The following is a 24,327-nucleotide window of genomic DNA, read 5'->3' as shown; positions in this document are numbered from 1 at the left end:
CAAACAAATAATTTAAAAAAATTGTTACTGATTTAAATGTGATTGGGTGTATCTTGTTTGCCTACAATCCTATAGTATTTTTTAAAAATACTTTGGTGACTGTTCTCCTGATCATTTTGGTTCTCAGCACTTTTCCAACTCCAGGTTGTGCAAGCCTACACCATAGAAGCTTGGAAAGCATGCTAATACCATTGAAACTGTGCAGGGGCCAGCCAAGATTTTGTGCTTCAAGCTGGGGTGGAAATGCTTATGATGCCCTTGTTTCAAGAAGGTCTGACTGGCAGGTGCTCTCTCCTTTCTTGCCCTGTGCCAAGTCCACAGCTCATTTCTGGCTAGCTCAGCTTTCACATTGACTGGCCATCTTGCTGCTATTCCAGGTCCCAGGGGCTCCCCCCACATCCCTAACAGGCAACCCTGCTTTCAGATCCCCCTCAACACCAGGAGAAGTGGGAACATGACTCTGCCCTGGGACTGCTCCCTCTGGTACCTGGCTCCTTGGTGACTCGGCAGACCAAGCCATTCCAGCCTGCCCATCATCCTGGCTGAGGCTCTCCCATAAGGACTCCTTTACACCTTTAATAGGAAATTTTGCAGTTCCACTCCATCTCATATTTCTACTCAAGAATTTAATTTTTTTTCATTTAGCTATCCAAAAGTAGTTATTTAGCTGCAGGACAGGAATTCAAGTAAGAATGAGTGATCAAGCCTTTCATCTCTGAGTCCAGCTTTAAGCTCAGGTTAACCTGCTCTTGCTGTGTCTGGTTACAGCAATCAAGTTATTAGTAAAAATATCAACTGGGCTAATTTGAATCAGTGTAAATGACTGATTAATACTGTAGGCATTATAACAAGCCAGTAACTCCAGCAATAAATTAATATGAGTTTTTTCCCATGAAGTACACAGAAAATTTACAGGGAGCATTTGGCACCTTTCAGAAGGCACTGAGGTTGGTAACAAAGCTCCTTTCACAGAACATGAGATCGATTTTCATTACAGGGATCAGACTGTGAATGTTTTTTGGCATCGTGAACCAGATAGCTTCACACCTACTTCTGATGAATAGGTGTGCAAAAGCTGCACTTTGCACACTTGCTGGAAGCTGTACCAAGGGACTGAGGACTGAAAAAGTAAACAAATGTGAAGGTTCAGATCCAGAGAGGAACTAGACTTGCCTGAATGATGTGTTCAGAATCCTGTCCAATTCTGGGCTCCCATGTACACAACAGACATGGACTTACTATGAGCCCAGCCAAGGGCCATGAGGATGACTCTGGGCTTGGAGCACCTTCTGTATGAAGGAAGGCTGGGACATCTAGAACTGTTAGGAGAGAAGCTCAGGGGGAATCCATTTGGAAACAATCCTGTGCAATGTTCTCTAGGGTAACCCTGCTTGAGCAGGGAGGCTGGACCAAATGACCCCGCTGTGATCCCTTCAACCTGACCCATTCTGGGATTCTGTGATCTTACCAGTGCATATAAACACCTGATGGAAAGGAATGAAGATAGAGGAGCCAGACTCTTCTCAGTAGCGCTCAGTGACAGAACAGGAGACCATGGGCACAAGTTAAGCCAAATTCAAACTGAACACAGAACTTTTCATTATTTGTGAGGGTGGTTAACAGTGGCAAAGGTTCCCCAGAGAGATGATGAGACTCCATTTATGTAGATCTTTGAAACCCAGCTGGCCACAGTCCTGGGCAACTGGTTCCAGGTGACCTTGCTTGAGCAGAGGTATTGGACTAGATGTTATCAGGAGGCTGCTCCAAACTTCAACCATTCTGCGATTCAAAACCTGTATTCAGCTGCTCTTTAAATTCAGCTGGTACATGCTCTGTCATCCTGTGTACATTTGCATCCAACAATCTGAGAATCACTTTGCCTCTTGGTCTCCTTGCAGTGCTACCAGTGGAGTGCCAGGAGCCCAAAGTGTGCTGCTCCACACTATGCATGGAATCTCAAAGGTACCTAATTCCTACTTCTGCTGGTGCACAGAGGTGCTTCAGAATGGAGAAGCTTCAGAAGCTGGGTACAGAAGATCACAAACACGGGGTTTACACTGTGTTACACTCAGGTTTCAGAAACAGGGATTCTTTTGTTAGCCTGTCCTGGTTAAACCTGGTAAGTGACCTCAGAACCACTGTAGGGAGGAGCTATGAGGATTCAACAGCAGCTGCTGATGTTTTCTATGAAATGCAGCTGGAGAAAGAGTAAGCAGTGGCATATTATCTCTGCAGTAGCTTAGTGGTTCAGTCAGGGAATCCAAAAGTTAAATTATTTCCTCAGACAGAGATAGTCAAACCCAAATCTTTTGCTGTTCCAAAACACCAGCTACAAAACTAGCCTATTGCAAAATGGAAGCATTCTTCAATTTTCCTGTTGAAATTACTCAAGGCACTTAAAATAATTCATACCTCATTACATCAGACTTGGAGGATGACAAGCTGGCCTAAAATCAGAAATTTTTGCTTGGATGCACAGCCCTTATCTAAGAGTTTGTCTTATAAAGCATCTACCTCAAAGTAGACTACAGCCATGTTATTGGGGTAATGCTGTGGGAGGCAGGAGCTGTGAGTATAAATCCTAACTAGGACATAATTAGGACCTTGCAGCATCAGAATCTAACTGTACTGCTCTGGTAAGCCTTCCCTACAGTAGTGACCACAAACCATGCATGCAAGGTGAGAATGTTGCTGCAGATGTTGAATTCTGCAGCTGCAGGGCCTCCCTGTGGAAGGTGCACATTTAAAGGAGTTGCAACAGTAAATGACAAGTGCCTAAAGTATCCTTCTGGATCTTGGCTTTGGTAGATTTACCGCCAGTATGTTTCCCCAGATCAGAGCTGAGGAGCTTCATCAGAGATACCCATGGAGGAAGGATGGAGGAAATGATATTGCAGTGTGGTATTACTGTATTTGCTTTTTCAATAGGCTCTAGTTATTAGTGTTGTCACAACCCTGGAAATTCACTCAAAGAAGATATCTGAAGGAAAACCTCTTCCTTCCTGCACACACAAACATACACAAGCAGAGTCTTTTTTGATGATGCTTTCAGATAAACAGCCATCGCAAAGCCTCAGTTTCATTTTATCTCCATTTTAGCTCCAGGAAAAAAATTGCTGCTTCTGCCTGCAGCCTAAACAATTCACTTTGCTGCCAAGTGCCATCTCAAAAAGAGGAACAGTATAAACTAATTTCATACCTATTCAGTTCAATAATAGGTATTGTTCTAACTATACCACTAGTGATAAGAAACAGAACAGCTTATTTGCCATTGCTAAGCAACTGTTAAAACAGTGTGTAGAATTCAGCCAGCTCTAATGGGCTGATAGAAATCAGTGTCTGAAGTTCTTGTTTGCATTAGGAAGTCGACAATAATTGTCCTTCTCTATTAACATGCATTTAATCTGGCTGCACCAGATTCAATCAGGATTCTGTCTTAATGGCGTTTGGAATGGTCTGCTCTCCCTTAGAAAAAAAAAATAACTATAATGCATTGACCTGCATTAATCCTCTTGTTTTGTTTTGATGCAGTGATGAAGGCAACACAGGAAAAATTAGGTAATATGAAACACTCGGCAGAAATAAAAGCTGATGGTGTGAATGGTTTCAAGTTTCAGAGGCAGAGTTTCAGGTATTTAGATAGGGTTCCATCAATCACAAGATGGCATTTGTGTCTGAGATGCAAAGACATCTGCAAACCCCCATACATTTGGAAAAACAGAATCTAGGCGAAACAGACGTGCATAAAACCATGGGATTTTTTTTCAAGCTTAATTTATGAGTTCGGATTTTAGTAATTTCTGTACATCATTTAGGAGAAGGGACTTTGGGGCCTCTGATCATGCCTTACTGAGATAAGGAATGGCCAAATGAATAAATGCAAAGGAAGAAATGTTGCACAAGAGACTCCTGCATTCATAAGCACTGCTTTGTAGCTGCAGAATTATTTCTGTGACCTAAAAGGAGAATGCATTATCATGAGAGGATGATACCTCCTCAGATGCTCTGTTCCCTGTGTGAAAGTAAAGATGCATGAGTAAGTAATGATACATAAGCAGAGAGACTGAAGACTGACTGATGCTGGAGCTGGAAATCTGTACTGGTACTCAACACTGCTCCACTGCTTTTACTGGTACATAAACATATGATTAACACTTATGCCTGTCAGCAATCTCATTACATTCATCAGAACCACCACTGTTTCCTGTTAAATAAAAGCCTAAACGCTCTGTTGGCACAAGCTGAGAAAATCAGAACTTTTCTCCATGCAAGTGAAACATTGCCTTGCTCAGCCCACTGTGCCTCACACCATGACTTGCAAGAGACAGATCTTGGTGTAACAACAGAAGAGTAAGTGCTTTGAAGGATAGACTTCAGCCAGTGCCTGAGTCAGAAAACTAACTTGTCACATAATGATATAAAAATGTGGGGTAAAAAGTTGAGACTGTCCCTCCGTGAAGCTTATGGCAGAGTCTGAGTCACCACAGGACATGAGAAAGCTGCCGGCAATGGCATGCAAAGCAGGCTGCATCTGAACTCTCCTGTTATGTAACTCCTACGTTAGCATCTTCTCTGTTCCACATATAAGCCCAGAGAACATTAAAAAGCTGTTGCTGAAAGCAGTGCTTTTATTTATTCATTTGTATGAGTCAAATGTGACTTAAAACATTAGATATTTTCCACACAAGCTTTAGTACAGGACCAGGCACTTTCTTTGCTGGTATTGATGAGACCATTTATTTCTGGTTTCATTAAAAGGATGTTTGCACCCCCTAGTGTATAAGAATTTGCAAGAAATCAGGTTCCTCTAATAGCATTAGCTAAAGGAGGATGTTTAATATTAAACCACTTCAAGGGACAGAATCATAAACTCAAAGATTATCTGAGGTGTAATCCCTTATGTCCCTGACCTCAACAACAGTAGGACCTGAAAATAAATTCTACTGATTTGGATTTTTATCTCACTGGAAGATTTCAGACATTTAGAATTCAAAAATGAGACTGTACCCAAACCAGAGAATTCAAATTCAGACCTTCCTGAGACTCAGGGATGTTGCATCCAGCATCAGCACATTAGTGAGATAATGTCTGTAGCTGTGTTTCACTGAAGGACAGATTTCTTTGGATTGAAATTTACTCCAGTTAACAGAAACTGTGAAAATGAGAGGCAAGCACTTAACTGTTCTCCAAGAGCTACTGCCCAAATTGTCACAGGTATGCAGACCTCTCAATTCTGACAGTTTGGAGCTAGGTCTCAAAACACTTTTGGAAAAACTTCTTACAGTTGTGGATTCCTTTCTCATTCTTCAGATGTGACTTCACTTATGGTGTTAAACAAGGCAGAACCAGTCCCTAAGATGAACCAAATGAACTTCCTTGCTGGGACCTGAAGTGGCAGTTCAGCTCCCTGTGTCCAGTGTGAGTCTGGAAACTGAGCAAAGCCCAGGTGCTCCTGGAACAAACCAAGCCCAAGTTCTGGTTCCTGGCTGCTGAGCATGGAAAGGGAATGGTTTATGGGAGCACTTTCTGGTGGGACTTGCACTGATTTTTGCAGAGTCACTGTGTGACCCAGACCTCTGCAGCATGGGCTGGTATGTGCTGTTTGCTGACTGTCACTCGTGGGGACAGGCTCTGATCTGACCAAACTACACATGTGTGTTTTCAAGAATTCCCCCGCTCACCCCTTTGCTGTAAACACAATTTCACCATTTCCCGAGGTGTCCGAAACCCAATCACTGCAGCCTTGGCAAGTGTCTGACAATCAGAAATATGATACTGCCAAGGAAAAAAAACCAACAGTCTGTTTTCATTATCCAAGCAGAATTAAATGCAAAAGGCAAGCAAATGGCATAAATGATGAAGTTTCTATTAGATTTTTAGATTTGCTTTCATTACTAAGTAGTATTTTGTAATAAATGTATTCTAAAACATGACTTTCAGCCAGTGGTATTTACTATATTAAAAACAAACTGATTTTATTTACTGTACTATGCTTGTTAGCTCCTCCAAGCCACTTTATTCTGTCATTTTAAATGAATTCTTTGGACTTTCTTTCAAATAAAAGAAACTTGGCTTTTTGACAGAATAGTCCTTAATAAGTCACAACCAAGATATACCACCAGGAGCTGTGATGATGACTTCTGTCAGGTATTCTAATGGAGTCATCGTGATATTAGTGAGGAATTCTTTGTGTCATTGGTGTAAATAAATAACAATAACAATGCAGTATATAAAAAGAGGAAGCATATCACTGCTAAGGGTCCCCAAAGAATTACATTTCAAGGTTCAGTAGTTACCAGTGTGATATAAACCAGGAAAATGGTATAATGAGAACATGTTTTTAAAAATTACATGAACAAAAAGCAAGTTATACTGGCATGTGCAGGTGTCATTTTCAAAAGCAACTCTCCACGCATATTTTGAAAATTTAATCGATCTACTTTAGAAGCTGGACTAGTTACTTGCAAATGCCTGCCTTTTTTTTTATTATTAAAAGCCCAGGTCTTTCCATATAAATTAATTTCTTGTTGGAGCCTTTCTTTTTCACTATCATTACTAGATACTCAGTACTGTGATTTTTGTGGGAAAAAACTCCAGCTGAAAAACTAACGAAGTTCACAAACTCTTCATTGTAATCAAGAAAATGCTGATACACATAAAACGTGTCTCATTTCTAAGAACAGAAAGAAAAAAATACTTCCTTCTGCATATTTCACTGAAGTTGAGCTGTGATTTGACTGCTTGGTCCTGCTTGATTCCTTCAGTAGCTCACAAATATAGGATTGGGGTTACTGGTCACAGGGTGCAGAAATGTTGAGAGTCAGATTGACGTTCAGATGCAGCTTGGAGATGATGGACATCACCCTCACAGCCTGTCTGAAATGAGTTGGTGCAGAAGATACTGCAGCTTTAATACAGCTGGTGATGCAATAGACTCTGCAATTGACAGTAAGCAAGCAGGAGCAGGAGACTGCTTGAAGTTTCAATGACTGGCCCAAGTGAACACTTCAATTCTTTTCCCACCTAAAACTGAGATGTTTTAGCAGGACAATATGGTGGTATTGATACAGAGTCTGTTACTGGGATACAGAACTCCTAGGTTTCAACTAGAATAGCCCCAGGGCTCTATAGTAGCTACATAAAAGCAGTGCACATAGGAATGAAGAAGAACTTTTATTACATATAAAAAGAAATCTGGTGTAAGCCAGCAAAATCTGCCCATCACACCTGTCATTTTCCACAGGAGGATGTCAACATAAAATGTAGGTAGAGAAGTGTGACACACAGCTTTCCAGGGATTCAGCTGAAATCAAACAAGGGAATGGAAGATGTGATAATTCCTCTGCTCCAAACAGTGAAAATAACTGAGGAATTTGTAGCTATGACAAGGCTTGACGTGAAATATACTGGCTACATTGAAATTTCATAAAAACTGAAATGGGCCCTTGTTTCTGGGGCTCTGAAATAGATAGTCATACTTTCCTGGTCTTCCAATAATGCCCAATGTGGTTTACACAGGAATGTCAGAGTGAGTTGTTGCTACTCCTTACAACATTGCACTGTGTAAAATTATAGATGAGACAGATCCCTATATTGATTATACACCCAGGATTGTCTGAGATCATACTAAAGATTTTGATGGTTTTTTCACTTTTAGGAAATCCCAATCCTACTTGTTATTGGCAAGATGCTAAATTTCATTTAATAACCTGTTCTTGTCCCTTTTGAGTATCTAATATGATATTTTGTATTAATATTAGGGTGTGTATTAATATTGTTCATATTTCCCCCTTCAAGAAGGATGAAGGATTCCAACTTTTGCAAAGATGCAAATACTTGGTAATTTTTTCCCAAATGCCTTATGCAGCTATTATTCCAAGAGGCATCATCCTAAAGTCTTGGAGAGAAAGCACTGAGGTTAATGCAGTTTGGCAAGTCAGTGTAATATTCACTGCATTACCTTGACATGGTTTAATGGAATGAGAAGCATGCACTCTGTGTCAAGGAAAATTACCTGGTGACCCTTGCTGTAGCTTGATGCTTGTTGTTAACTGGATAGCTATGAAATGGTGTGGAAAATCTCGTATGAACTCCACTCCCCCTGGCTCTGTCCCATAGGAAACTCATTTCCTACCAGCTTGACTATTAAAGAAAAAGAAGCTTGCTTTGGTGTTTTCATTTGCTACAGTATTATTTCATACACACAACAGAGCTCTCTGTTGATCCTTCTTCCTGACCTACTCCTGATGGAAAGATAAACCAGTAATGGAAGTGAATACAGGAAAAATTAAATATAGGGAAATGCAAAGGATACTCTTTTTAAATTCATTTTGATGAGAAGCAAAGAGACTGTTGTAGTCCCTTTTTGCAGGAAGCAATCTTGGTCTGCTCTCAGGAATTTACTTCTCTCTTCAGAAAACAAATTTGCAGAGTGAACTTTTTAGCTGTGTAATATAAGGGAACTAAATTTTACCCCCCTGCATAAATAAATAGATTAATTGTGAGTGACAGCTGTAAAATGAATTTCATGCTCTTGAAAGACACTGGATGATGTCAAAGTCCTCTGTTGATTCATTTCAGAAGAGAAATGTCCTCTTCCAAGGACCTCGCCCCACCAAGGGATCAAATTGGTAAGCAGTGTGCAGGGCAGATTAATTTTATTCTTTGTCTCATCTGTTCTGACTGCCAAGAAGATTCCAAATCGGTGCTAGTCCCATTAAGTGCACACAGAGATGCAACCACCTAACTTATCACTTAAGAGCTTGTTCTTCCCTTGCTTTGGTGGGGAATGTAGGCAACTGGTTGGGGCAGATCTCTGGAACCTCACATGCTAATCCTGCAAACTCATCCCTTTGGATTTGTGTCAGGAAACTCATTGGTCAGACATCTGCAGCAGGGCTCCAGCAGGACCCTTCTGCTTTGGTACCTCACTTTGTGTGGGTGCAATGTACTGGGGGAATGCACTGTCACACACTGCTGCCTCCACCCACAGCCTCATGCTGTGCTCCCAGCCCAAGCCTTGGTGAGCTCAGGAGCAGGAGCAGACTGTGTTCCACACATGGCTGCTGTGGTTAGGTGTGACTAGACCTAGGCTCAAAGCTTCCAAGAGCTGGAAGTCTGCACACTGGCACCCCTGACACAGTGAGGGCTAGCATGCCACTCATGCACAGGGATGCTATTTTTGCAGCATGTTGGACTCATTAGGTGGGAGTGTCAGTGCCTGAAAAAAGGTGGAAAACAGTAAAGACACAGGTCCTCAGTACCTGCCTTTGATGTCTCCAATAACATGAAAGGCAGCCTATGCAACCGTTCTGGTACAGTGACATTTAAAAAAATAAAAAAGGAAATGGAAATCATCAACCGTAGAGGAGATCCCTGCAATTTGGCTGCGCTCCTGATCCACAAAGCTACTTTTCTGGTTTCTCCCATTAGCCCAGCTGCAATATGTGCAGAGGCAGATTATGTATCAGGCCAAAATATTAACTTTCACAGCATTAATGCTTTCCAGCCTTTAAAATGAAGAGCACTAACAGAAAAATCTTTTCAATCCTTTCATATAAAATCCCATCATTCTGAACTGACAAAAATAAATGCAGTGAACTTTCGGTGATATTGCACCATATAAAAAGGTTATTAAAAATGTATTTGAAGGACTAGCTTTGTCAATACTAATGCACTGAAGAAAAGGAGGGCTTCCCACTTCAGGCACTGATGTACAGACTTAGTGAGGGAGTGATTACTGCAATAACAGATTCTGGTAGCTTTAAGTTAGACAGCATTTTTAGACTTCATATGCAAAGAATCACCCTCAGTTATAAAAAGATGAGCTACTTAGTAATATTGAGGTAATATAAGAATATGTTTTAAAAGAAATTCTGCCAAGTAGATATTGGTTTGACTCTGAAAATGTGTTTGAAAGATGGGGTGGGAGAGATAAAACATAGCAGTGTAGAGGAACAGAAGAGTACTGGAAGGTATGTAAAGGATTTATTGGTTTATTTGTTGATTCTTATTTCCATAGGAATCAGAAGGGGTTTTAGAGATGATCTGTACATTCCCTAAAGTGATATGAACATAGCAACAAAGTGCCAGTGCATGAAAATTTTAAAGCACAACTGCTTCCACTTTGAGAACTGGATCCACCCTCTTATCTTGAATTGACACCTCTGACCTTGCCACTCATTTTGGACTAAATAACTGTCTAATCAAGATTCAGTATTACTGCTATGGGGTTTTTGTCCCTGTCTTCCAAGACCAAATGAAAACCAGTCAGTCTTGTTTCATTGATGTAAATGAGCCTAGAACAAAACAATAACAGAGAGAAAAAGCCAATATTACAAACCTTTACATTCAGTCATTTAAGATGATTGTAAGAGGGGAAAGAATTTATTTTTAATTATAATTGTGGGGTTTTTTTTAATAATGCTCCCTCTGAAGAACACAGTAAACACTCTACTCCTCCCATTGCCACTTCCAGTTTTGTTCCCCTCAAGTATCTCAACTGGTGCATTTCTTTTAGTGTTTGAGGGAAGATGGACATCTTTGACTCCAGGAGTCAGTCCTTGGTGAAGTGAGAAGGTAAGTGCCAACTGCCTCAGCTGTGCTGACAGCTCTCACACAGGTTTTGTACAATCCTGTCTTTCTGAGCCTCAGCTCCTAAAGGAGCTGTGTTCTGCACTGCTTTCTTTTCAGTGCACAGTAGTCTCCTTTTCCCAGGTTAACTGAACTAATGGAATGCCCATTCCCCATCTTGAGGCCTGTGTGCCTTAAGGATGCAAGGGTTTGAAATAATAAACCCGGTACAATTGTTCTTGTTCAAAGAGGGTCCGTTTGAACTATAGCTGAAATGTCTGGCAGCTCTTGCCCTAGTGCTGAAAGGTCCATCCCCTTCAGGGCTTAAAAAGCCTTTCTGAAATCTTTTCTGGCTGTTCTACCTTAGCAGTGATGGGAGGTAGCAGAAGAACACAACAGACGTTTAAGAGAACAGTATGGTAACATGTTTTCATGAAGGATATTTTTGGTTTGGTTTTGGGCTTTTTGGGTGTTTGGGACTATTATAAAATAATGTTTAAATATGTTCTGGAGTTCTGTGCATTGATGCACTTGCATGATACTCTCCAGCAGGGATTTCATTGGCTTTTCTTAGTTAATAGATGGGCATGTGGTAACTCAGGCTGACCATAAAAAGTGGCATGGGGGAAAAAATTGCATAGTCTTTTGCAAGGTAATGACATTTTTCTGTTTTCCAGGGTGTGACAACTAATCATGATGATATTATCTTAATAGAAAATAATCCATAGACCTTTAGTTTGCTACAATGTAGTGCTCTTAAACTTACACTGCATTACATATGTGCAGATAGGATACACACACACCATCTAAAACAGCATTAAAGCTGCCACTGGCAGTCATCACAATTTTGAAGACTGAAATGTCTGCAAACTGGCTTAGTGTTGAGCATATCTCAGAGGAGACATGTCCCTAAATTAACAAAGCAAATAATGTATGATTAATATATACATCTGTAATTTTAACACTATGATCTTTGTCATGACGACTAGAAATACAACTTAGTCTTTCTTGTTATTTCCAGAGTTAGCAGAGAATTGAAATGAAGTGCTTAGTGGATTTAAATACTTAATCTTCACTGAATATTTTCACAATACTTCAAATATATATGCATGTAATGAGTATCATTCAGTGGAGAAAATGGACCTGCCCCCTATTGTTCTGTTGATTATCTATTATCCAGCTGCCACATGGAGCTTTGTTTTATGAGTCAGCAATATTTTTTCTGTATTTATTTCAAATTTCACTGATGTCATTTATTGAAAACTATCAGGGGAATAATGTAAGAAGATACTTTGAAGGAAAAAAAATCTTTGGGCAGAAATCACATATTTACACATCTAGTGCTCAGAATACTGCAGACCCTGATGCTGCTGAGAACTTTGAGGTTTATTTCCATAGTATAACATCTGTTGTTTCAAGATTTTGTTAAGCCAAGCCAAGTTTACGAGCTGCCCCACTGCATCCCTTTCCCATCCATTTATCCAAGTCTGAACTCTATATAGATATTGGTACAGAATAAAGACAGGGCCCTGAATATAGCTTTCTGAAAGGCATATGACTGCAATAATTTTATCTGCCATGAAATTTTTAAAAAATGTTCAGGCCATACGTAAGTGATCATAGCCCTCTAGCTAATGTGTGCTGTTAGCAGTGATGACACCCAGCAGCAGCACTGGACACCAGCAGTGTCTTAGATGGGTCACCAGCAGTACACTTAGATGGGCCCAACAGCATGGCTGCCTTCCACCTTTTAGCTGTCCGCTGAAGCTTCTGAGCTCCATAACCTCTGTTAAAGTTGGTCTGCAGGCACCAGGTGAGAGAACTACCTAGAAATCCTGTCTAGGGTCCATGCTCAGCGCTGCAAGGAGTCACTCAACAAATGATGCTCAAAGGCCCCGGGCAGCACCTCTGCCCCGCAGCAGCCTTGTTCAAACTTTCCAAGAACACCCAACCTCTGCAGGAAAAAAAACACCCTTTGTTACGACAAGGATTTTTCACTCCGATTTTTCACTCCTAGCCAGTACACGTCAGGCTGTATGTCAGACATTCGCACACCCCGTATTTCTCCTCCGGTGCCTTTGCTGGCTCGGCCGGACGCGTTCATTCCAGCAGCTTTATTTCGTGTTATTGCAGCGGGCCCAGGGACCCTCCTGCGGCCCGGGCTCTCCCGGGTAACGGCGGCGGCCGCCTGGGAGCGCCGGGAGCGGCACAGGCGAGCGAGAAGCGGGCAGGGCGGGGGGCGGAAAGAGGGCAGAGGGACGGACAGGGCGGGCAGAGGGACGGACAGGGCGGGCAGGTTCCCGGCGAGTTCCGGCGGTATCTGGGCGGGCCGGGAGCTGCCCCCGGCGGGCCGCGCGCTCCCCCCGGCGGCGGCGAGGCCGCTGTGCAGGACGCGCCCCTCAGGGGCCCGCGGAGGGCGGGGCCGGCGGCGCGGGGCCCGGGGCGCCCGGCAGGGGGCGGCGGGGAGGGCCGGGACTGCTCGTTAGAGACAGTCGGGAGAACTGCGAGCGGCGGCTCCATAGCTCAGTGGTTAGAGCACTGGTCTTGTAAACCAGGGGTCGCGAGTTCGATCCTCGCTGGGGCCTGGTGGTCTTGGTTTTCTTTTTCGTGTTGTTTTATTCCCCCTTTTTTTTTTTTTTTTTTTTTTTTTTTTTTAAGAGTGGCGCAGCTTTTGACTGCACTCACGAGTAACGAGTCTGATTGTATTTTTGGGGTGGCGGACTAGAGCATGCGTGCAGGCTCCGGGGGCTTCCTGTTACAGGAAACGCTTTGGAAACAAATGCGTTCTGTAAAACCTAAATGTTAACATTAATAGCGGTCGCCACATTAACTCATGGCTGTGCTTCGTGCCGGCAGGGCAGTGGGGGGGTGACAATAACCTCTTTGGGAAGCAGCGTGGGAATGGCTGAGTAAATATTTGCACAGCTCATATCACGATTTTCCTGATGGCAGCTTTGGCAAAATGCTGTTAGGGATTTAAAAGGAACAAATTGCCCGTGAGTGGAGAATAAGCTGGACAGGATTATCTGAATCTTCACAATTTGTCAGACAAGCCAGGCTGCTGGGTTTGCTTCTGTGCTAGAGGCTGGACAGTGGAGGTGCAATGATTCTTTTGCCCCCTTTTTTTCCCCTTTTAGGTAATAGAAAAAGCTAGAAAGGTCCACAAAAATGGCCTTGAGCACAACACTTCAAAGACACGCATTTGGATTTTTTTTCAGAAATCATGTCAGCAGGGTGTTTGGTTTCCAGCACCGCAAGCACGACAGCACTTGTTATCGCCATCAAATAGGGTAATTAATACACGCACTCCGGTGGGGTGAGGGGCAAGGCGCACGCCCGCAGCCTGTGTGGGGGGCTCAGCCCGTGTGGGGAGGCTCAGCCCGTGTGGGGGGCTCAGCCCGTGTGGGGGGGCTCAGCCCGTGTTGGGGGGCTCAGCCCGTGCGGGGGGCTCAGCCCGTGTTGGGGGGCTCAGCCCGTGCGGGGGGCTCAGCCCGTGCGGGGCTCAGCCCGTGTGGGGGGGCTCAGCCCGTGTTGGGAGGCTCAGCCCGTGTGGGGCTCAGCCCGTGTGGGGGGGCTCAGCCCGTGTGGGGAGGCTCAGCCCGTGTGGGGGGGCTCAGCCCGTGTTGTGGGGCTCAGCCCGTGTTGGGGGGCTCAGCCCGTGTGGGGAGGCTCAGCCCGTGCGGGGGGCTCAGCCCGTGTGGGGGGGCTCAGCCCGTGTTGGGGGGCTCAGCCCGTGCGGGGGGCTCAGCCCGTGTTGGGGGGCTCAGCCCGTGCGGGGGGGCTCAGCCCGTGTGGGGGGCTCAGCCCGTGTTGGGGGGCTCAGCCCGTGCGGGGCTCATCTGCTGAACACCCGCAGCTGCCGCAGGCTGCGCTTCAGCGCGCCCGACGTGCGCCAAGGCAGCGTGGGCTGCCTCGTAGCACTGCAGCCCGTGTTACACCCTCACAGCTCCTGTCACAGCTTCTCTCCAGCCTCCTTCCTCCGCCGAGCGGAGATCAAAGCTGTGAGGATGGGATGCGTGCGGCTGGATAAATTGCCATTGCTTTGATGAGAGGAGCAAGGGGCTGACAGGCTATTTCTCCCTTATGACTGAAGTTGTGCTATACCACGAGGCATACATTTGAATCTGCAGTGCTTACATGTAAGAGTTTGCATGGAACGACTCTTCGTTTGATACACTGCCTCCCCAGCCCATCTGGGAAAATAGTGCTTGATCCTAACCTCAGTTTTACCACCTGACTACCATCCTACACAATTCCTTGGTTCAGCAGTCTTCTCAGAGTCCTTGCGACAGATCCATGGAGGTGGTGCTCCAGCCCAGGATCTGTTCCTCCGGGGGGTCTGGTCGCGGCTGGGTACAGCGTTGCTCCCTTGGGAGGGAGCTGGGTCTCGGCATGACCAGCCAGGACACTAGCAGATTGATCCCTGCGATGGTGCAGATGGCCTGCAGAAGTCACACGTGTACTTCAGGAAGATGCGTGGACTGCTTCGTCTCTCGCAGGATCCTCCAGAACGAACATGCAGGAGCTCCTGAAGCGCTGGGCACGGCACAGCCCAGGGCGTCAGTGTCCGTCTGCAGGGCTTCAGCCACGGGAGGGAAGACCCTGCACCGATGCTCGGCTGCAGAGTCCGCCACGTCCGCGGTGCACCAGCCGGACAGGGCTCAGCAATTCCCGTTCGCTGGAGCTACACGTGTGAGCTGCCACGGGTGCTTTCCGGAGTGCTCGGTGTGCCCTGCGAGGCGGGGCTGAGCCCCGTGTCAGCCTCGAGCAGCTCTCCCCCCGACAGGCCGCCCCACGGAGCTCCGGGCGCTGCCGGGCCCCGCGTTACATAAGCGGCGGAGCGCGGCCGATGCGGTCGGAAGCCTGCAGGGGGAGAGCCAGCTCCTAGGAGCGGGAGGAAGGGAGGAAGGGAGGAAGGGAGGAAGGGAGGGCGGTCGGCTCCTCCGAGCCGGTGGAACGCTCCCAAGGTCGAGAGCGCTGCCCGCGGCCCGCAGCGCTGGGCGAGCCCTCGGGCTCGGGCGCAGCCTGACGCGTCCGCCATCAACCCTGGTGCGATGGAATTTTCATTTCTAAACACTTTTCTTCACAAGTAAACATGTCCTGTTTTAACGCAGCGGGCTTACGAGTCCTGGCGGCAGTTCTGCGGACCCGCAGAAGCGGGAGCCGTGCTCCTGCCCGCAGCCCCGCGGCGGACCGGGCTGCAGAGCTCCGCTCCAGCCTCCCCCGGGGGGCCGGCAGTGCTGCCCATGGCAAGAGCCATCGGTGCCGCCTCTCCTGCCTCCAGTGCATCCACGCACGGACGTGAGTGGAAAGCAGGAGATACAGCCAGGCCTTCCTCCCAGCTGGTCTTCCCTGCCTTCTCTATCCTTCAAGGGACACCTCCATACTATTACCTGATCCCAGCCAAGGAGTGACCCCAGAATTTCCTTCATCCTCTACATGTGGTGTCATCTACACTTAATTTCTAGCTATAAATGAAGCTTTATTGCTATTGAAGCTCTATCTAGCTATAAATGAAGCTGTTGCTACTGAAGGTGAGAAATACATCAAAACTTTGCTCAAAAACCTTGAGGTGACCTTCGCTAGGTCCAGTGATGCAGTCATTAGTGATGTCATTAGAAAATGTACAGTTTGTTTCACCAAGCTGTGGTGAGGAGCCTGGATAGTATTAATTGTGTTTCCATTTTGGACTGCTAGCTTAGCCCCTGAGAATTATCACACTGTCTGGAAAGACAGATACCTTGTCTTTGCTGCAAGGCATTCTGAACTCAACGCAGACATTTCTCCTTGTTTTGTTTTTTTCCAGGAAATTTATACCCATCTGCTCAGTTCAGGAGGAGGCCTTAGACAAGAAGCGACTGTTTGCTTCATGAGTCTACTAGTTTTCTTTCCAGATACATTAAAAATTGGATATATCTAAGCATATTTTACTGCTGTGTGATATCATTTTTGACAATTACAGTAGGGAATCAAAGTCAATGGCTGTGAAACTGGTTTTGTCAAAATGACATATAATGATACATAAACACTTCTAGTATTCCACATGCTTTAATATTGTGCAGATGCTGCCAAAGAAACATGAATTTCTAAAGACCCAAAACAATCTCTCTCATACCCAACTTCAAGCACTTTCTAAACCTAAGATTAGTAAAGAATATTTCTATTTGTTTTGCCAGAAGAGAACTAAAGAAATTCCCACTAATATTTCTGTATTTTCTGCAAGTGCTTTATAAGTTTGATATCAGAATTTGGATTTGTGCCAGTGAGGTAAAGCCAAAAATGAAAGTTCAGGGGGTTTTCTTTCCTGACCTAATGCAAATACAACCATGAATTAAGTATTCAATGAACAGTAAAAACAATGCTTATTTCTACTAACCTAAGGTGTTAACAGTAACAACAAAAGGAAAAATGTGTTTGTCTTTTAAAGATACAATGTTTGGTTAGGCATTGCTCTTTTACTTGTGTTCTAGTTGCTAAAACCACACAAGCTATCCTGCTCCTGGTCAGGCTCTTCCATGATGTTCCACACTTTGATGCCTGACCTCCCACTTTTACAAATTTAACAGCCCTGTTACTTAGTGTGGGGTTCCTTTCATAGGGTGTCATTAACAAATTTGCAAGAGTTGTTTGAAGATCAGTAGAAAGAAGCCTGCACACCACAATCACCAAGTACAATATTGATCCAGTATGGTGTACCCTGACCTCCAGACTGATCTGTTTCCTTGAGCCTTTTCCTCCTTGTCTGCCAAGGAATTTCTCCCTGTTAAAAGGAATAACTAAAATAATGCTGTTAAAGATGAGACTCAGGCCAAATGCATCCCCAGATGAAGTGGGAGCTAAATGCAATAGGACTTTGAATGATGGTGCAAGGTCATCTTCACAGGGGGGTAACATTAAATAAATCTGGTCTTACTGGTATTCTTGGCAAGAGACTGTATTTCTGAGCCAGTTAGCTATGGATGGAGAGACAACTAATGAACCAACCTGGCTTCTAGTACAGGTGTTATTTACTGCAGTGTTAGCACGTGAAGAAGGATACTTAAAAGTAATGGGGGCCTCTCTGGTAATGACAAAATGCAGATGAATTAAACCATTCATTCTTTGCCAGGGCAGTGACTGTTGTGTTTTAAAGAAAAATAGTTTTTTCTGTATTTTCAGAAGTCTTTCCTAGACCTTGAAGAATAGAAGAAGAGCAAACAGAAATGTCTTGTTGCAACTCCCCAAGATATTTAACTAACTGCACAATATGTGATACTAATCTTGCTTATACTTTAATATTGGAGTTTGTCTTTAGATTTTGATGGTGCACTTCACTAGAAAGATGTTTTCTTAAGATAAAACATGGCCTTTTTCCATGCAGTTTATAATCTAATAATAGAAACACTTGGTTCTGACAGTGCAGAATGTAGGCATGATGCAATAGGTCTGAATATAAAGAAATGCATGCAGCAGTTGAGGGGGTGATCCTTTAAAATCTTGCGTGTGTGTGTGTGTGTAATTTATTATGACTTGAGAATGTCTGGAAAAGAGCAAGAGAGATTGAGTTTAGAAAGGATGAAGCACTGTTCATTTAGAATCTATATATGTTATGTATAGGCAAAAAAGTCCTTCCTGGCATCACTAAACTTAATGGACTCTTCAGATTATTACAGTATTTCTGGCTTTCAGGTGACAAAAAAATTAGCATGCAAGTAGAATTATTCTTAGGGGCAAGTTGCAGTTTGACTAAAATTTAGAACTGTGACTCTAAAGCATTAGGAAAAAAGAACAGATAATTCAACTCTCTTGCTTGCTTCTCTTGGACAGGTTCTCTAAATGTATCCAATTCCAGCTTACCTTAATATAAACATAAATTAATTCAGAGATTGTAAATGGAGAACCTTTACTGTAAAATAATGCTGATATCCACTGCGTCAACTTCTGTTCAAAGCAGAGAGGCTGCTCTGCTGACAAGAGAGCTGTCAGAGCACTACCTAATGCTCCATGTATCTGACTGCCAATCTGCATATATCTGATTACCTCTCAGACAGAGCCAGTACATAGGCTTCTCATCAGTAAAGCATATTTTTTCCTTCCTGAAGATAAACACAGGACTTTTTCCTGCTGGTCAGCAAGTTACAGACTATTTTTGAACAGGAATGCTGTTGCTTGCAATCCCCTGCTGTGTTTTTGAGACTTGTTCATGACCATGGTGCCTGCACATGTAAACAGGCACAAATCACAACATGGTTTTTCCCTCCTGACAAGAGGTTATGAACCCATCTACTAATTTCTGCCACAGAAAGAACCTTAATCCATACCAAAAGCCATTTCTAATAGAAATTAGTACAGAGCAAAACCACAAGAATGATTATTTATCACTGCTGAGAATGTAGGAGCTGTACAGAGGCATGTCTCTACCAATATGCTAATATTTTGTTTGATTGAAAAAACGCATAATTGAAAACCCATACAGTTCAGCTATGCAATTATATGACTAGAAATATGACCACATCCTTCTGAAGAGTCCTCAAGGCAAGAAGATTAAGGTTTTTTTTTTAAAGTATTTGATTTGCAAATAAACAATAGTGTTTGCTATTATTACCTATCATTCTGTGTGTTATTTGTGGTATAACTTCTTCACTGCTTTTTGATTATTACTCAGTTAAACTGTAAATGTTTTTAGTGAGTTAATAAAGACTTTTGCTTTCTAGTACAGGGAACCTTTAGTAACAAACCCTTCAGCCAGCAGGCTGCTAAGAATATGAGAAAGCTTTCCCAGCTTCTTTTATGATTTGAACATATGGGAGTTTTCCTATTATTTTTATATTTTCCTTTAAATTTAATGTGTTTCCTGGGCCCTTCACATCCATTGTTCTGTGAAGCTGATAGAAATGCTGGTAATATTTTGGTCTTCTTTAAGTGAATAATAGCCCTTATTCAGTGTTAAACTTTACAAATGGCAGTCACAGTGCACATGCAGCAGGTCTCCAGGCCAATCAGATGTTTATGTGCCAGCAGACTGTTCACTTCACCTTGCAAAAAAGGGCTGTTTGAGTCTACCACATGTTTTTTTAACTCCTAGTCTGCATCTATTGGGGGAAATAAAAAGCTTGTTCAGATGTTATAATTAGCTGCTTAATAACTGCAGGCTCCTTACCAGCAGGACAGCAGGAACAAAACTGGAAAATGCTGTCATGTTCTAAAATCATCCGGTTTCCCCTTGAAGAAATTTCTATTGAATGCTGGCCTGAGCAGTGTGTCTTTGCTGCCTTCTCTGTGTAGTTAGAGAGTAAATGTGTCCGTTTAAAAAAAAAAAAACAACAGACTTTTCTGTTGCTATCCATGTGATTCTCAGAAATGGTGAAATACATGAGTGAATTTTAGCTTGTTCACAACCAATATCTGGGAAATGCAGCAATCTGGAGTTCAGGAGCTTGACCTCCAAATCAGTGTCCAGCACCATGGAGTGCTTTTTTCAGCTAATCTGACCCTCATCTTTGCTCCAACTGTAACTTATGGCTATTTTATGGAAGCTTGAGCTCATTAAATCCAATGTGCAGCCTCTGAGTCCAAGCTGGTTCTTCTGGACTTATGCTTCCCACTTGCTGAAGTGGTTTACTTGTTCCAGATTTGAGCCATGGAGAAACCCAAAATGTGGATCGAAATATGGATGATAAAGGGGTTAATGTTGGATAAAAAGCTTGAGTGCTGAGCAATCACAGCAACAGAGATGTAACTAGAAGCAGTTTGGTAGCTGGGACATGCTGGAACACCCTTGTTGCTTTTTAGCTTAAAAATATCACTCAGCTAAATAGTTCAGTGAACCATAGAATCATAGAATTACTCAGGTTGGAGGGGCCCTTAAAAATCATCTAATTCCAACCTCCCTGTCATGGGCAGAGACACCTTTCACTAGACCAGGTTGCTCTCAGCCCCATCAAACCTCACCTTGAGCGCTTCCAGGTGTGGGGCATCCACAGCTTCTCTGGACAATCTTTGTCAGTTTCTTGCCATTCTCACAGGAAAGAATTTCTTCCTAATATTTAATCTGAACAAAACCCTCTTTTAGCTTAAAATCATTACCCCTTGTCCTGTAAAAAGGCTCTCTCCAACCTTCTTGTATGACCATTTATGTACTGAAAGACACAACAAGCTGTCCCCACAGCACTCTTTCCTGCAGGCTGGACAGCCCCAACTCCCTCAGCCTGTGAAGCTTTTCAAAATGTTGCCTGTGAGATTATTATGATTACAGTGCTAACACAAATAGCCCACATTCCAAGTTCTGAGCAGCAGAGAAGAAATCTCAACACGGGGCCAAGTCTGGACCTGATAGAAACTGGGGAGATAAACCCTTGACATTAGAATCAGGGATTTTTGATGCCTAGTTTTCAGTTTTCAATGTGATTTTCACGTCTCTGCCCCATTCTGCATAGCTTGCTTGGCATAACCTCCTGTCTGTTCAATTCCCCTCCAGGCAATTGGTGAAGAAGCAGATGACTGAGCATTACAGGTGTCCCTCCTAAACTGGGGGTGTTACCGTACAGAGCCTCATAGAGCATGGGCAGGCTGTGTTCCAGCTGTGCTTCAGGGATGGGGGAAGGTTGCTGTGCAGCTGTGCAGAGGAATTAGTAACTGCATTCAAGCACAGTAGCATCAATCATGAAGAATCAATTCTTGCTCCTCCCCTCAGAGCTGCAAACTGCCAGGGGCCAGCTGCCCTCAGAGAGAGTTGATAAACACATCTGAGGAAATGTCAGACTGGTTCAGGCAAACCTAATACTCCTAAACCACTACTGACAGAAACCTGTATCTCATCCAGCCCTCAGTGATGCTGCTGTAACAGCTGAAAACCTCTGATCCAGCATGTCTTTTATCCATTCTTCCATCCTGCCCTGGGCTTTCCACACATCCTTGCTCTCTTGGCTTCGTGCTGTTTTGACCCTTTATTTGCATTTATCACTTACTGTTCTAATCTGCTTTTTAAAAGCCAGTCTTTAATTTATACTTCTCTGTTGCTTTATCCCACCAGAAATCCTGTTAGATATGCTTTTTCAACACACTCTCACAAAGTACGATTTTTTTAAAATGCCCCACCCCCCAAAGTAGATAGATTTTCCTGTGATGATTTTTCAGTTTTCTTTTCTCTTCAATATATTTATATTCTACTCTTCCAGCATTTCCAATGCCATTTAATATTTGGCTTGGCTTTTGTGCTTCTTTAGGGTTTCAATTTCCTTTTGGCTAAGAAAAAGAAACTAGGTGAAGTTGTAATGTAGCTGGACAATTAGCCCCTAAAAATAGTTTGCTGGAGGTCTGGGCAGTGCAGAGACCATGATAAATATCAGATTTGCAGATGGTGTGGGTTCAGGCTGAGTAGTGTGCTTAATCCTCAGTGTTCTGCTGAATGATTCACTAAGGCTGTGTTTTAATAAACATTCCTAAACCAGATGTAGTCTCCTGCTATCCATAATCCCCAAACTTTCATTTGCCCACCACGGCCTACAGAATTTAAATTAGAAATAAAATCCTAAAATAAGATTATTGTCTCTATTGTTTTGTCTCAAAAACATGATGTAATATTTTCTTAAGTCAAAATGATGTCAGCATCAGTTTATGTAATGGTAGTTGAATTAGAGTGTAGAAAAATTAAAGTCTAGTGGAACTTAGTAACTAGGATTAAAGATCTATTTTGTTTGGCCATGCCTCTTGGTTAATTTCATTCAAATGAAGGCCGTGACAATTCACTTACACTTCATGCTCTGTGGCAGCACGCTCAGTCAGTATTTTACTCATACGTACCTCAGAACTTCACTGACATTGTCCCGAGGAAAGGCTGGCTAGATGCTAAGTAAAGACTTCAGCATTTAGCTCTCAGTGGTGACAAGTCCCTTAGTGCATATGTAAATATTGTATCTATAGAACTGCACTGACACCAAATGTCAGTGAAGTACAAGACTAAGAGCAGGAATTACACTGTAATTCTACCACAGTTCTACACAAGCTTGATCTTTAAGGGTAAGTTAAAAGTTACTGCTTTTCAGATTGTGACATCAGAATGGAAAGTGACAAATTTCTGTTCTACACAGGGTGCTCATCTTTGGTTATCACGTGCCCTGAATTTTTGTGATATAGTTTTGTCAAAGCTGCTGATGATTTCTAAAATTGTTTGGATTCCTAAAGACCTCAAATAAAAATAATTTAATTAGTGAAACTGTTGGTTTTTTTGTTTTTTTTAAGCAAAGGTTCTTTTATGTTTTTTATGTTTAAATGTTTTTAAAGGTTATTTTATGTTTCTAATTTAATTTTTAATTAATTTACCTTTTCATTACCTTTTCATGCACAGTCATTCCTGCTTCACTTAATATTGTGTCACAACTTCCTCGAATGTTTAGGTGTGCGCAAAAGAACCCACCCCAAAATCCCTTAGAACATTTAATTTTCCTCCGTTTTCTGATCCTACAATGTGAAATCATGTTTTCTAATGCTAGCCAATAGACGTCCTGAAAGAAGCATGCAGTTTCTGATACATTAGAGCTAGCACCACAGAATTTTGTGGTAGGAAAGAGTGATAGTAAGAAAAGAGGGAAAACAAAGCCTCGCAGTGTGTTTGCCCAATTTTTTTCCCCCTGAGGCTTCCAATAATAATGCAAGGTGCCACCTAAGGCAAAGACCAGACCTATTATCTTGATAAGGCTTACCTATTGAAAAATTACTCAAGAATCTAATTACAGTGATTGTTATCTGCATTCCAGATTATTATCTGTGACCATAAAATCAGTTAAGCTTTAAAATCTCAGTTAACTAATTAGTTTGGGAAGACTATTCAAAGCACTGTCCTTGAGGTAATTAGAACTAAATTCCTAACATACATAGCCTGCATTTCAAATTTAAATTCTAGAGTAGCTTAGTCTATACAAATTGGCAAAAGCCAGGACCTTGCAGTATTGTAAAGAGTAGACCAGAGCCTTCTTGCCCTAAAGTTGATGAAAGAGTTCATTGCCATTTTAGCCAGTCACAGGAGGTAACTGAGGTTGGGTGGACAAAGAGAAAGTGCTAGAGAGGAATGACTGATGAATTTATTGCATCCAGACATCAGACACACATTCACACGAATACATTTCTGAGCTGCTTGTCTTCCCTAATGAGGTCTCAGCAGGGGTGTCATCAGTAGTGAGCTCTGTAGTGCCTCAGGGGCGGCATCTCTCTATTGCCTTGACATTCAGTCAGTACATAGCACAGTGGAAAAAAGCTACCTGTCACCTTTATCAATTTAGCCTGTTGTACAAACACTCACAAGCTGTTTTTACATTAGCACTTCTGTCATTGCTATCAACAAATGAGGGAGAAGACCCCAGAGAAGATTTCTTTAAAATTCTAGAAGTGGACAAAAGCAGAGGCTTATTTTTCCCTTTCCCTCTGACTTGACTGCTTTCTAATATCCTTCTGCTGAGCTACTGCCTTTTCTGGTGCAGTTCCTTTCTAAGAACCACTTTGGCTGGACAATAACCTGGCATAGAAATTTTAGTCTTATGTCATTATTATTCTTCCCCTCAGAGCCCTACAGAACCAGTTATATTTTATGTAAAGTTGTTTTGGTAATGTAGATGGTACTGCTTTGATGAGGGATGCAAAAGCAGGTTTGGTACAACATCTTGCTGTTGACTCAAATGCAGTGAATATTAGCTGTAGTTTGGACCCATGATGAAGATTCCTCCTTTTCCTGCTTTTCACCCTCATCAAGATGAAAGCAGGAATCTAAGAAGCCAAAGATGT

General features: G+C 43.0%; 1 non-coding gene across 1 annotated transcript; it reads left to right on the top strand.

Annotated features, from left to right (window-relative positions):
• Positions 1 to 13,084: 13,084 nt before the first annotated feature.
• TRNAT-UGU (transfer RNA threonine (anticodon UGU)) lies at positions 13,085 to 13,157 on the top strand. The gene has a single exon. It is a non-coding gene; the product is annotated as a tRNA-Thr (tRNA).
• The last annotated feature ends 11,170 nt before the right edge of the window (positions 13,158 to 24,327 follow it).

This window comes from Cinclus cinclus, chromosome 6, assembly GCF_963662255.1.
Source record: "Cinclus cinclus chromosome 6, bCinCin1.1, whole genome shotgun sequence".
In the NCBI taxonomy this organism is placed as follows: Eukaryota; Metazoa; Chordata; class Aves; order Passeriformes; family Cinclidae; genus Cinclus; species Cinclus cinclus.
Note: the sequence above shows the minus strand (reverse complement) of the source record. Positions and strands in the feature narration are given on the sequence as shown.